Below are 14,676 nucleotides of genomic sequence, written 5' to 3'. Positions count from 1 at the left end.
TTAATATCGTGACATAATCCGTTCTCTTCCATCCCTTGCGCCATCTTTATCGCACCCGTTGCGGCGACGGAAGATCGACCTCACTTTTGTTTCGTCATTTTTGTGGCTTTCCGTCTCCCTCTTACGATGGATCGTTCGTTTTATATCTCACTTTTCTGCGTACGAGTTGTTAATTTAGTAACGAAGAGCTTTTATCGTATTGGTTTTCAACGGATATAAGTTATTCCAAGTTTCTATTTATTTATTTTAGTAGAATTCTGAATTTTTTCTCCGTTACGGGCCAATTTGAACAATGATCTAGATATCAACTAGGTATGAAACGGAAACGATAACGAGATATTTAAGAAAGTGATGTCAAATTTGACATTTCCGCGATTCCGAATGTCCTCTTGAACGATCTCTTTAAGATTTGCTTAAGGCCGTTCCATCGGTTTGCCGCTGTCACTGTCACATTTCGCAAGAAAGAACGGTAAAGAACATACGCGCCAAGTGTCAATTTTGATCGAATTTGATCGATTTTTATTTATTTTAAAAACGTTACCTTACAATATCGAAATTCTAAAGCTACGAAATTACTATTTAAGTTAAGATTGTTTTTTCTTCTTTTTTTGTTTATAGTATCACATAATAAATAACCGAGTAAATAGGATTAAAAGTCCGAGTTAGAGGTTACTTTGGGAATTAATTGTATCGAGCGAAGTGTCATAATTCGTGTATCGGAAGCTATGTTGTTAAAGATAATATAGTCAAGAACTACATATATTTTTTCCCCTCACCAGCTCGGAAAGTTGTCGTTTATCCTTCAATACAAGCGGGGAAAAACGCGTTTTATCCACTAGTGGGGAAAGTAATTTGACCTTAGATGGAGCGTGTTTAAGTAGCTTGACAGATAACAAAACGTAAAACGCTCATGATAATGGTTCGTTCGATATTAATTATCATTAAATAAATGGTTTGAGAATCTAATAAAAAATACCAAATTTAGCTTTATTTAATGATTTTAAGTCATAAACCTTAAAATTCCATAAGAAACGTTTGTTTTTTTATAATGATGTTAAATATAATTCTGAACGCACAAGTTGAGTCGATGCAATTTCAAAACGCATCGTTGACATTTCATACATCAGAAATGTCAACATTGTCAACAAATTTTATACTTAAAACCTTTTCTCACCGACTTGCGTAAAAATACACAACTTCCAGAGTTTTCTGTTATAATATCGTAAAGAAATGAGTGATTCCAGTGATGAAGATGATCTAACGCCAGTGGATGTTGCACTTTCCTCGCTATAGCGAGGTGAAAAGTTTTGTGTTACACACGGGCGCAAATGTATTTTACTTCTCGTGTGTTGAAACACTCGCTAATGACAGCTAAGTGACACTAACAATTGACATCGTTTTTTTTTTCTATCTCATCAATTAAATCACGTGCACAGGCATTAGTGCCTGATCTGCTATTAAATTTCACAAACGTCATGTCGGTCACTTAAAACAATATATTTAATAAATAATACGAAATAAAAATAAAAGAGCTGCATTTCCGTGATCGTTATGACGAATACTATCGGATAAAAATATAATTTGCCTATTGAAGATTACCTACCCAATTGTAATAAATATTCAGGAATTACATACCTTTTACCCCTCGGATTTTATCTCAAAATCAACAAAAGCGTCACCAGTTTCGCCGCTAAGTCTGACCGATAGCGATTGGCGACAAATCAGGCTTAACATTAATGCGCGTCTCGAAAGAATTAATCGTTGTTGATACAATCATGCAGAAAACTGTTATGATTATTATACAGGGTGCTGCGTTAAGAGAGGATCAAAATAGAAAGCGAGCCCTTAACATGAAAGACGATGACCGCTTCGCCATACAAACGTAGACTGTATAGATTAATTACCCAAAATTTTTGTTCCCCAATAGCTTTAGTTCCATTCGCGTTTTCCCCATTCTGCTTTTCAACCAGGCGTTTATTTTTTTAGTAGTTAATTAAATCACACGCGTATGTCGCAGTCGCTTTTTTCCCCAAAGAGTAATATTTCCGAGAACATGCCCTTCTTACCCTGAGGCCCCTGAGCCGACGTAACGTTCTGGGCGGTTTGCCCTTCGGGCATCTGAAGCTACCTAACGAACCTAACCTACCTATCTATCGACTTAGTGTGACTATCGTGAAAACATTACTCTTTGGGAAAAAAAGCGACTGGGACATACGCGTGTGATTAAATTAACTACTGAAAAAATTAACGCTGGTTAAAAAGCAGAATGGGGAAAAACGCGAATCGCACATAAGCTATTGGGGAACAAAAATTTTGGGTAGCTAATCTAAACAGTCCACGTAGTACCCATTTTCCTCTCTGGATATTCGCATATAGTTACTTATAATATTTTTACGCCATTTGATGGAAATTAACTATAGCTTCCCCCTTGGCTTTTTTTTTTCAAAATTCTTAGCTATCATAACCAAATTACATGTCTAAACACAACTAAACTGTGGAATGAACTGTCGCCTGTGGTATTTCCGAATCGATACGACCTCAAACCTTCAAGAAAAGAGCGTACTCTTATCTGAAATGCCGGCAACGCACTCACAACCCCTCAGTGTTGCGGGTGTCCATGGGCGACGGTAATCACTTACCAACAGACGGTTCGTCTGCTCATTTTGCCTCCTATATCCTACATCATAAAAATAAAAATAAAACATTGAAAACGGTGCTAGATGTTATTATTATAATTTTTTTTTGTTGTTAAGTTTGTTCCAAGTTTTAAGTTTACAAACAAGTAACTGTAGTTCACCTACTCTCTAATTGTTCAAAGCACAAACTCACTTTCTCCCACATGTTAGCTTAGTTTTGTTTTATTTAATTTAATTGTGTTTTCCCTGGTTGCCCTGAAAACCAGCGCCATGGCTAAATATCTTAGTCATCGGCATATGCTGAATGTCATCCATTTTGGTGTTAGAATACATTAGAATAAGATGTAATAGGTTGTTTAATAGTTTAAACCAAATAAAGTATTTCTATTCTATTTATATTTCTAAAACTTTCAATTTTGCGGAATTTGCTTTTCGTTCTTAATAATATCAAAATAACACGAAATATACATCAAATTGAGTTAATTATTTTCCATTAAGTCAACAGAGAGGAAAATGGGGACTACGTTTGTATGGAGAAGTGGTTTATTTATTTAGTCGTATGGCATATTACAATTCTTGGTCGAAATTTACGAATTAATAGTTAGGTTCTTCACCCAATGGGCTGCGTTGTCGCTTAGCTTAAGTAAGTCCAGAGGATCTCCTGTTTACTTCCTTTTTGGGCACTCGCGGACTAGAGAAGCGGTCATCCACTCTTAAGAGCTTTCATCCACAGACCTTTTTCTAAAATATGTGACGCAGCAACTTTTTCACCACTGGTAGACCTGCAAATAGCAAGCATGCATGCCATGTTGCCATGCGTAGGTTAAATTCCCTACACAAATATTTCCATGTTGCATTTCGCCGCTCGCGATAACAACTGCAACAAATACAAAAACACGAGCACGATTGTTAAAAATCTGTATGCGAAGCGCCTCCCAGCAAATTTATTCGAGAAGAGCTTAAATGTAACTATAAAATGATGAATACAAGACCTTTTAGTCTCGTAGAAACCTGCTGTATGCAATGTTATAAATCAAGTGGAATTATTTAAAGTTTTGACAGTTTTGGGAGTTATATTGCGCAGTGATGTATTTTTTTTATACCACGACGGTGGCAAACAAGCATACGGCCCGCCTGATGGTAAGCAGTCACCGTAGCCTATGGACACCTGCAACACCAGAGATATTACATGCGCGTTGCCGACCCTTTAAAAACCTGTATACTCCTTTTTTGAAGAACCCCATACTGTAGCCCCTCGGGAAAACCTCGGCAGGGTATATACTTATATATATATATATACGTATATATATAAGTATATATATATATTATATATATATATATATACTTCGCACGGGTAGTTCAACTAATACCTATAACCTTTACAAATTATACATATAAACCTTCCTCTTGAATTACTCTATCTACTAAAAAAAACCGCATCAAATCCGTTGCATAGTTTTAAAGATCTAAGCATACATAGGGACAGACAGCGAAAAGGTACTGTTTTATATGTTACTGTTTAATTGTATTTTTGAATTTATCAAATAATGTAAATTGTATGTACTGACGATCATAATATAAATTCGTGTAGATTAGTCTAAGATAATTTTTATTGTAATTTTATATTATGAGAATAAATATCTAAATTTAAATCTAAATCTATACTATGTAGTGATATAACAGACACACTTTATAATATTAGTACCTAAGGATATATATCACCAGGTCTATAGCTTGCCATATGAGGCCAAGATTTTTTTTGTCTTTTAGTAAGATGCTCATTTCCTGTTTTCTCAGTGCTAAAACTTTGATCTTTGGTAATTTTCTAGACTTTATACCTTCGAAAGGATATAATTATCATGAGATAAACCGGCCAAGTGCGAGTCGGACTCGCGTTCCAAGGGTTCCGTACATTACAAAATTTAAACAATGTATTTTTTATGTCTTGAAAAAACCCGTAGGGGGTCGGATCAAAAACTAAGTAATTAAGACCGACTCACGCTTGACTGCACATTTCTAATAGGTTTTCCGGTGATCTGTAGGTAAAGATCTACTTTGTGTATTTTTTTCAAATTTTTTGACCCAGTAGTTTCGGAGATAAAGGGGGGGAATGGTAATTTTTTGAATAACTTCTAAACTGTTTATTTTAAAATTATATAAAAAATATATTTGAGATTCTCACAATGAGCTCTTTCATTTTATATGTAACAAGATATAGTTTGACAAACTTTATTTTTTAATTTTCTCATTTACCCCCCAAACGTGGCCCCCGTGTTTAAAATTAATTTGTTTACGTTACATGTCCATCTTTGGGTCACAAACTTACATATGTGTACGAAATTTCAACTTAATTGGTCCTGTAGTTTCGGAGACAATAGGCTGTGACAGACGGACAGACAGACAGACAGACAGACGCACGAGTGATCCTGTGTCAAGAACTCTTTTTTACCATGTGTATAGGCTAGGATATTTTTTTTATCCCATTTGTAACAAAATGATATGCTAGTGTGTGAACTTAGCATATCATTTTGTGAAATTCCATAGTGTTGCTTTTTACGATTAAAACGCCAAAACTATTGCTAAAAAGTATCAGGAACTCTAGAACTATGGTGCATGCTAATAGAACTCCAATAAAAACGTGATCTGCTAGACTTTGTTATGCCAACTTCACAGACATTATAAGGGTTCCGTTTTTTCCTTTTGAGGTACGGAACCCTAATAATATAAAATGGTCACACAACACACGTCAAAGAAAATAAGATCAATGTCGCAGGTAGGACTGACCTTTAAGTAATCAAAAAAACTACTCAACCTTCTACCAAAGTTGCCAAACCATTTCAAACTGTTAACTGACGTACATCGCTCGTCCATTTGATGCTCACTCCAGGGACATCCTATATTACGACTTTATAACGTTGTTCGGGAGCCCGGGAGTCGTCTTAGTAAGGTATCACCGGGAAAACCTTTTAAAATGGAGGTTCACGCGGTTACGGCGAAATGGCTTTGGCTAGCTAACATAATATTTTGTAATGCACTTTGACAATGAGGACTTTTGAGGATTTTTACAACAACATAGTATGTAAGCGCTTTGGTATAACACTGTAATGCTTATTATATGCTAAATAAATGAAATGAAATGAAACATTTCTACAAACGGAGTCACCACTTGCTAATAATAATTATATTATTTAAGTAAAAAAAGATCCTGTTATTATGAATTAAAATTAAAAGAACCATATTCCTCCAAGGAAAATATTAAAATTGTTAACTACGAGTACTATACACGATGGCTAAAAAATAAGTGCATTCCCGTTGCCAGAGGTTTTGAGATTATACTGAGCAACTTTTACTATAGGACCAACCCCGAAATCGCGAAAAAAAAATTTGGCTGTTTCATACATTTTGGTCTATTTTATATGGAAGGGTATTAAAAATTTTTTTCGAGATTTCGTGGTTGCTCCCATAGTAAAAATATAATCCCAAAACCTCCCTGGCAACGGGAATGCACTTATTTTTTGCCACCCTGTATACTAATTATTACTTTCATAAGAGCTTCGAGGTTAGGTTATAATTTTGGTAAAAAAGACTAACTACAAAAATGTTTGACTTGGCACCGAGTTCAAGCATGGCAGTAAATTAGCTTGCATATAAAAGGGATAACGTTTTATTTTATTCCTTTTGAAGTCGGTTTTACTTTTTTTAGGGTTCCGTACCCAAAGGGTAAAAACGGGACCCTATTACTAAGACTCCACTGTCCGTTTGCTTGTCAGTCACCAGGCTGTATCTCATGAATCGTGATAGCTAGACAATTGAAATTTTCACAGAGAGATTTAATTTGTACGGAACCCTCGGTGGGCGAGTCCGACTCGCAATTGTCCCGATTTTTTTATAACTTTCAAGCAAATTGAACTTACTCTTCTAGATACCTTTTCCTCTCGCCTGTACAGCTAAGCACCTCCCGATTCGAAGGACCGATTAATTAAAATTGTAACGATATACAAACATCCATTAGTACTGCGAAACTGGACTTGACACCTGACTTGAGATGACACAAAATTTTGATTTAAGAGCAACATTTGAGTCGCAAAAACTTCAAACGGGTAATTCCATGGTATAATAATATACTCCGCCTGGTACTCTCTTCCGAGACTCGCGAACCTCGTGACTGACACAAGCCAACGTCATCGTGAACCTTTTAACAGCATGATGACGTCGTAGGCTTGTGTCAATCACGTGGTTCGCGAGTCTCGGAAGAGAGTACCTTGATTTTATTATACCATGTGTCAGATGCGCTTTTGGTAATAGGGGATATTACAGCAATGTTCTGCCACCAGAGTGCAGGACTAGCCTTTTTAGTAAACCACAGAGTAACTTATGTATAAGTTACTCTGTGGTTTACTAACTGTACCCATGGAGACTATATAAAGGAGCCAAATCTCTATGTATGAAAAGTGTCCATCAAAAAACAGTAATTAGGCGGCGCCACCATACACTGAAATACTACCAAAAACAACCTACGTAATTTGGTCGGGTTATTTGTTGCCTTATATGGTTCATGTTATACTTATGTCCCAGAGCCTAACTAGCGCCACCGGAGAGATTAGGAACTATTATTTAAAACTGAAAGCGGTCACTTTTGCAACAATTCTGCCATAAGAGATTGGCATCCTTTCTATACCATCCATAACTGTACCTTTAACAGGATTTTGACAAGTTTTCAGAGATAATAAAATATGACATTGATGCATCAATGCGGTTTGCTTACAGAGGACCTACCGGGAAACGCGAATCCGAAAATTCGCTATCTGCCTCTATCGCTCGAATATGCAAATGACAGAGATGTTAGATAAATAAATTTTCTTGTTTCACGATAGACCCTCAGATTGTGGTAGTGGCGCCCTGGCCCCCTTACGCAGTTTCGCGTAATATTCCCTATATAGGGTAGATATTTGCTGAGAGGGTTGAATTTAGGCCCTTGTGGCATTGTACTTACCAAGGATGCTGGCGGCATTTCCTCCCTGTATCGCAATGCTGATACGTCATGCGAAGAAGCCGCCAGCTCTTCGGTCACCAGTTACGTCAACCAGACGGTTTGCGATTTCTGCAAACAACTTGTGCACGCTGGGACCCCATGGACCTAGAGTTTCAACTCGAAATAAAACGAAATGACTCTCTACCGAATAGTTTATATTACTTCAAATTAGTATTTAAATAATATCAAATATCAATATTCAATTATATCGTATGGACATGAACTAAACCACAACATTGCAAATATTTGATTAAAGCACGGACCACGAAATGTAATTAATATCTGAATTTCACAATAATATTTCGATGAAATAAAATAGTTTGATGAACATTAGTCATGCATTAAACCTACGTTTTTCTTGTATTTCATCGCTATTTGAAATCATAGCTTGTATTGACTTCACTGTGTATATTTATATACCTACTAACTATATTTGCATCAAATCTTGTAACTTTTTCAACCATTTCCTGGTGTCTGATTCCTCTGAATCTTCCGTAATTCCGATGAAAATGCAATAAATAAGATAAAGTAGTTTATTATTTAAGTAGGCATATTACAATACGCTTATAAACTTCAAAAAAAGCTACGCCGGCTCTAACTGTACACCTCTGCCTCGAGAAGATTTAAGTAATAATCAAATGAAGTAAAGTCGTGCGTGAGATGCGCGCCAATCACCAATATGTGAAGGTTGTATCAAAACCAGATTAAAACGTTAACAAAAATTTAAATTAGAATTGACCTCCTATAAAACCAGGTTTCCACTGCAAGATGTTGCTTTCCCATTTAAGATGCGTTATTGACGTGGACCCTTCAAAATCTTCTTAAGCAGGTTTTACTGTATAGCACTAAATATAAATGAATATATTAATAACCAAACTGATACGTCTACAAACAATACTTACAAATTTTTAAATTAAAAGATTCAAAGAATCAAACTTTTTTTAAAGGATAATTCAGTGATTTGGGAAGCTAGAAGCTAGAAGCCAAACGTGCCTCCTTAGAGCGTGAAACAAAAACAGAAGATTGGAAAAATTCATACCTACGCTCGGCTTCTGATAAGCTTCGGTAGCTCAGTTGTAAGGCTGTAAGTTTTCCTAAAAAATAAAATAAAAGACGGTGCTATAATAATTGACATTGCAAGCCCGGCCATCAATGCATTACCGTCGCGCCGCGCATATATCTCCCGTCATACTACGGGTGTCCAGTGGAAAATTGCTAGCTGATTTATTACAGTTTAATTCACCTATTATATGGGCTACAAATGTTACAATGAAAATTATTGATGAGCTCTCATTATCAATTCAGTGTTTAAAATTATTTGAACCGGTTTGAACCCGGGTATGTCCTTAAACTACGTCCAAAAGAGAGGTATGGGCACTGTGAATGACATCTCGCTTTGTGTGGTAGGGCACAGGACAGCGGATGTCATTCCAGATCTAGAGCAGAGCCCAACTGGGGAGGTACCTCCACCTTACAGAAAACCGCAGCAAAATAACACTAGACACTACTAATAGTGTTGTGTTCCTGCCGGTAAGTAAGGTTGCCAGAGCTCGAGGGAGAGGAGTGTTAGGGTCGGCAACGCGCATGTAACTCCTCTGGAGTTGCAGGCGTACATAGGCTACGGAAACTGCTTAACATCAGGCGGGCCGTATGCTTGTTTGCCACCGACGTAGTATTTAAAAAAAAATGTATTGTCCTAGCTCTAACTATACTGTTTTGCATGGTAGGTTTTAATTAGTTGTACTGTATAACATTAGTATTTAAGTTTTTGTTACTAACACATCTATGGGTTATGTCGTCAAGCTCACTATACTTATTAACCTATCGAATGAGCTGATGCCTTTACTGATACTGGAAAACGATATGTAAACATACTACATACCTATAAGAGGCCTGGACGTTGGTGAGATGACGATAATTCTAAATTACTAACATCTTCGGACGAAACCCTTTGTATAATTATGATTGAACTTCACTTACATTAGCCATGAACAATTCCCTCGGATCACTGTTCACACTGAATACTGATATCACAATGAATGTTAGTCACACTCTACAAGACACCTCATTATTCTAATAACACCATAAGAAAGTTATTGAATAGTTCCAAAAGCAAATATCACTTCCCGTAGCTTTGTTCGCACACAACCTCCTTTTCTTACTGTCGTTCGGGCGTATACCCTCTTGTCTTACCCTCAAAAATCAAAACAACCTAGAAGCGGTTATTTTACTTAAACGTGACTACGAGCATGGTATAGTATCTCTGAAGAGGAGTAATGTAATGCTGATAATAATGCCATCTCTGGGTTATGCTGGACATATATTCCTCCGGGGGTCGGCGTGCGAACGTTACTCTGTGACATCGACAGTAAATTAAGAGACTGTAATGAGAACGATTTCTGTATTATTTTTATAGGCGAAGAAGACTTTAGGAAGTCCCAAAATTACGATAATCTAGTCTTGTATATTAGGAACACTATGTCAAAACTAACACACACCAATGTTATAATATGCTATCCAACGTTTAATATTAGTCCATTATCAAATATGTGTAACAGAAGAATTGAAATATTCAACCATTTACTGTATATTGACAATATTAAGTATAATTACGCCTACCTACTCGATAGCAATCGTAACTTAGTATATGACTATGATATGTTTTATCGCAAATCAGGCCAACTAAATAAGACAGGCCTAAAAGCATTATTTACTGACATTTGTCAATTGGTGTCCTTAATCCAGATGGAAAACGAAATCATAAACTCATCAACTGTTGACCCTTGCCATGACGATCTGTCTAATAAGAGTAATAAATCAACATTTTTTCGTGAATAACTATCGACAGATCAAAAATACTTGCTCCGATAATAAATTTAGAATATTTCATCAAAATATAAACGGCTTGTTAAACAAAATTGAACTGTTGCAAATTGCGTTACAGGAATTTCAAAGTAGGAACCAGGAGGTTGATGTAATTTGTCTAAGCGAAACTTTTGTAAAGCGCAACTGTGAATGCAATATTATCATTAACAATTACAAATTAGCAGCATCCTATTGTAGAGAAGGCAGCAGAGGTGGTACTGCTATCCTAGTTAAAAAATCGGTAGAGGTAAAATCTATTAAATTAGACCCTAAACTGGCAACAAATTTTTACTTTGAGTGCTGTGGAACAGAGATTGTTGGATTAAATCTTATAATCGTTGTAATTTATAGAATACCTGAACAAACTCGATCTCATGTAGGCATATTTATTCATAAGTTGAATATTTTGTTAATGCATTTAGTAACGAAGTACAAGAAAAAGAAAATAGTAATTTGCGGGGATTGGAATATTAATATTTTAACAGACAGCTCGTTTAGCCAAGACCTGAAGAGTACACTGATGAACTATAACTTTATCATGCATATTAACACAGCAACCAGGCGTAATACTTGCCTAGACCAAATTGCCAGCAATATAAACATAAAAAAAGTGGTAAGTGAGACTCATAATCTTTGTCTTTCTGACCATGACAAGGCTCAAACACTAACTATCAATGTGCAAAGGTCTGATAAATGTATTCGATGGTTTGAGTTCGTAAGAGACTATAGTTGTGAAAATATTGCTAAATTTTCTGAATGCATAACTGCACTATCTTTCTCTGACATTCTGGGTACTGAGGATTTTAATGAAGCGTTTTTAAAGTTTTACGACCTTTTGCGTTTATTCTACGACTTATGTTTTCCTTGGATTAAAATAAAAACTAGCAATCGCCAAAATAAAATTAAGTGGATTACCAAGGGTATACGAAAGTCATGTTACACAAAGCGTAAACTGTATATGAATTGTAGATCATCAAAAAATAAGAATGAAAACATACATGTACTGAAATCTTATAATAATATTCTCAGGAAGTGTATTTTAGCATCTCAGAGAATGACCAATAAACAGCTCATTATGAATCATAAGAATAAATGTAAGGCGACATGGAATATAATATCATCGATGACATCTAATAATAAACACAACAACAATCTTGACTCTATAGAATTTAATAATATGACATATACCGATCCACAAGAAATTTGTAATTTATTTAATAATTATTTCATTAATATTACCAGTTCTAATTTAGATATAATACAAGTACCCCCCCAAGCAACAAACAATCTGGATAAGCAAATAAATTCAATGTTTCTGAAACCAGTTGATGAACATGAGGTGTACAAATTAATTCTGTCGCTGAATAACAGTAAAGCTTGTGGTTATGATGACATTATTACGAATATTTTGAAATTAAATGCAATAAGCCTTACCCATCCCCTGACACATATTATAAATCTATCATTCAGTCAAGGCATTTTCCCAGAACAACTAAAGTTATCAATTATAAAACCATTATTTAAAAAGGGTAGTCGCAAAGATCCAAACAATTACAGACCTATAACATTAGTTCCAGTTATATCCAAATTATTTGAAAAATCAATGTCTATGAGGTTAACGAATTACCTTGAAAAGAAAAATATATTACAACCAAATCAGTTCGGTTTTAGGAAAAGCCATTCGACTGAATTAGCATGTTTTCATTTTATCAAATATGTCTCAGAAGCGATAAATAACAAATTGCCAATAACATCAATTTTCCTTGATTTAAGTAAGGCTTTCGATACTGTTAATCATAACATACTTTTGAAGAAGCTTGAAATATATGGGATTAGAGGTTCAGTACTTGCTTGGCTCAAAAGCTACCTGGGAGACAGAAAACAGTGCACGGAAATTCAAAAATTCGTTATCCAGGGGAAAAGTCTTGTAAAACAAAAGTTCCGGTCCAATTTTCGTGAAAATAAATGGGGAGTTCCTCAGGGCAGTAACTTGGGCCCATTGCTATTCCTGGTCTATATCAATGATCTTCCCCAAGCTACCGCACAAAAGTGTATATTATTTGCGGACGATACTACACTGATAATTAAGGGAGAGAACATTTTAACGTATGAAGCTGAAATAAATAAAGCCTTGACTGATATCAGCACATGGACCAGTAATAACAACCTCAAGATTAACCTAACAAAAACAGTGTATACACAATTTCATTCCTATCAAACCAATCCTGACCAACTTGACATCAAATATAATGACATCCTTGTAGAAAAATGTGATAATGTGAAATTTTTAGGATTACATATTGACAAAAACCTAAGCTGGAAACAACACGTCGATGTTGTTTGTTCCAAACTTGACGGATTTGTGTTCGCCCTAAGGAAACTTAGAAACGCGGTATCTTTACAGGCCTCAACAACTGCCTATCACGGATATGTGGCATCTGTACTTAACTACGGTCTTTTACTGTGGGGCAATTCAGTCGACATTGAAAAAGCGTTCATTCGGCAGAAAAAGTGTATTCGTGCGATAGCCAACGCTTGGATCACGGACAGTTGTAAACCACTGTTTAAGCAATTTAATGTTTTGCCTTTGCCTTGCATGTACATAAAAAAAGCATGTCTATTTGTGAAAAAACACCCTGAACTTTTTAAAAAGAGATTTGATGTATTTGCCGGAAATCGGAGAGCGCAATACAAGCATTTATTGTATCAACCTCCTTCACATTCTATTGTATACCACAGAAATGCATACAATATGTGTATAGTTATATTCAACAGTCTTCCTGATGAGCTAAAGCAAATCGATAGTAACCAATTTAGCAATAAGATTACAAAATGGCTGTCTGAAAATTGCTTTTATAGTGTGAGGGAATTTTTAGAGCACAATAATAATTTAAAGCAGTTAGAATGATAATTTAAGTTGCATAAATTATGTATATATTTTGACATCTTATTATTAAATTATTTTCCCAATGACTTTTAAATAAATTATACACGACATCCATTTTGTAATTTAACTTTTTATATAAAAATTTTAACTTATCGATATTAGTTTTATTTATTCATGGACATTTTATTATTTAATATTCAAATTGTTACCAACTTATTATTAGTTTTTTAACAGGAAAAATTACCCACTGTTTTCATTTCTGTCGTAATATTTTCTATATTGTACTTTATTTTATGTTAAAATTATTAAATTGTCAATTATTTGCATGTCGTGTCCTCGACTGAATACTGATACATGTAAACCTTTTCTGTTGTCATCTTATACACGTATTCTGGCAAATAAAGAAATTCTATTCTATTCTATTCTATTCTATTCTATTCTCAGCCGTGGTGCCCTGCTGAGCTAAAAAGCGGTATCTCAATTGAAGATTGCATGCAAATAAGTACCTTAAATTTGAATCATAACGTTCCATTTCCAGTTTATTCGTTTTTGAGATACCGCCTTTAGCATAAGGAGGGCTGAGTGTGGCTAGATATCATTCTTGTGTGTAGATAGTAGAAAACAAAATATACCAAAACAAATATTTAAGCAGGTAACTTAATCGTATTTAATTAAATCTAGAAGAATATATTTTAATAAAAAATGTTTTGATAGTGTTACTAACCTTACGTTGCAAATGAACTAGGAAACAAAATAAATTTGAAACGTAAAAGTAGTTTTTTTAATATGTAGTGCAAACACCGTACAATGACAGACTGACGTATTTAGACGAATAAAAAAACCAAATGACGTTTGGTTTGACGGGAAATTTTGAAATTATTTCTAAGTTGTTTTTTAATATAAATTCCGTTTAAACATATTTTTGGTCAGATTTATGTTAAGATATTAACAAACAGCGTTTCTTTATATCACAACCAACCTTGTAAGTTGTGTTGAGTTGTGCTCTTACTCATTCAACCAAACCAACGCAGGCAAGATGAAAAGCAATGCCGGCCGGGCCGCGCCGAATCTGTGTACCTTCTTGTATGTACATCGGTATAAGGGCAAGGTAAGTAAATTTTCGAGTTTATAATATATATATACCTCCTGAACATTTATTTATTATTTCATCTTTATCAAAAGCTTTGATAGAGGCTTCGGGTAAAGCATATTTATGAAATGTTGGCGATGGAACATGGAACATTGTAACATTTCAA

General features: G+C 35.1%; 1 long non-coding RNA gene across 1 annotated transcript in view; it reads right to left on the bottom strand.

Annotated features, from left to right (window-relative positions):
• Nucleotides 1-3,725: 3,725 nt before the first annotated feature.
• Nucleotides 3,726-14,676, bottom strand: part of LOC134744486 (uncharacterized) — a 78,149-nt gene continuing 67,198 nt past the window's right edge. Inside the window, exon 2 of the long non-coding RNA XR_010128095.1 lies at nucleotides 3,726-3,851. This is a non-coding gene — a long non-coding RNA (uncharacterized LOC134744486). The remainder of the gene's footprint in view (nucleotides 3,852-14,676) is intronic.

Source organism: Cydia strobilella, chromosome 9, assembly GCF_947568885.1.
Source record: "Cydia strobilella chromosome 9, ilCydStro3.1, whole genome shotgun sequence".
Lineage (NCBI taxonomy): Eukaryota > Metazoa > Arthropoda > Insecta > Lepidoptera > Tortricidae > Cydia > Cydia strobilella.
The sequence above is the reverse complement of the archived record's forward strand: the minus strand, read 5'-3'. Positions and strand labels throughout refer to the sequence as shown.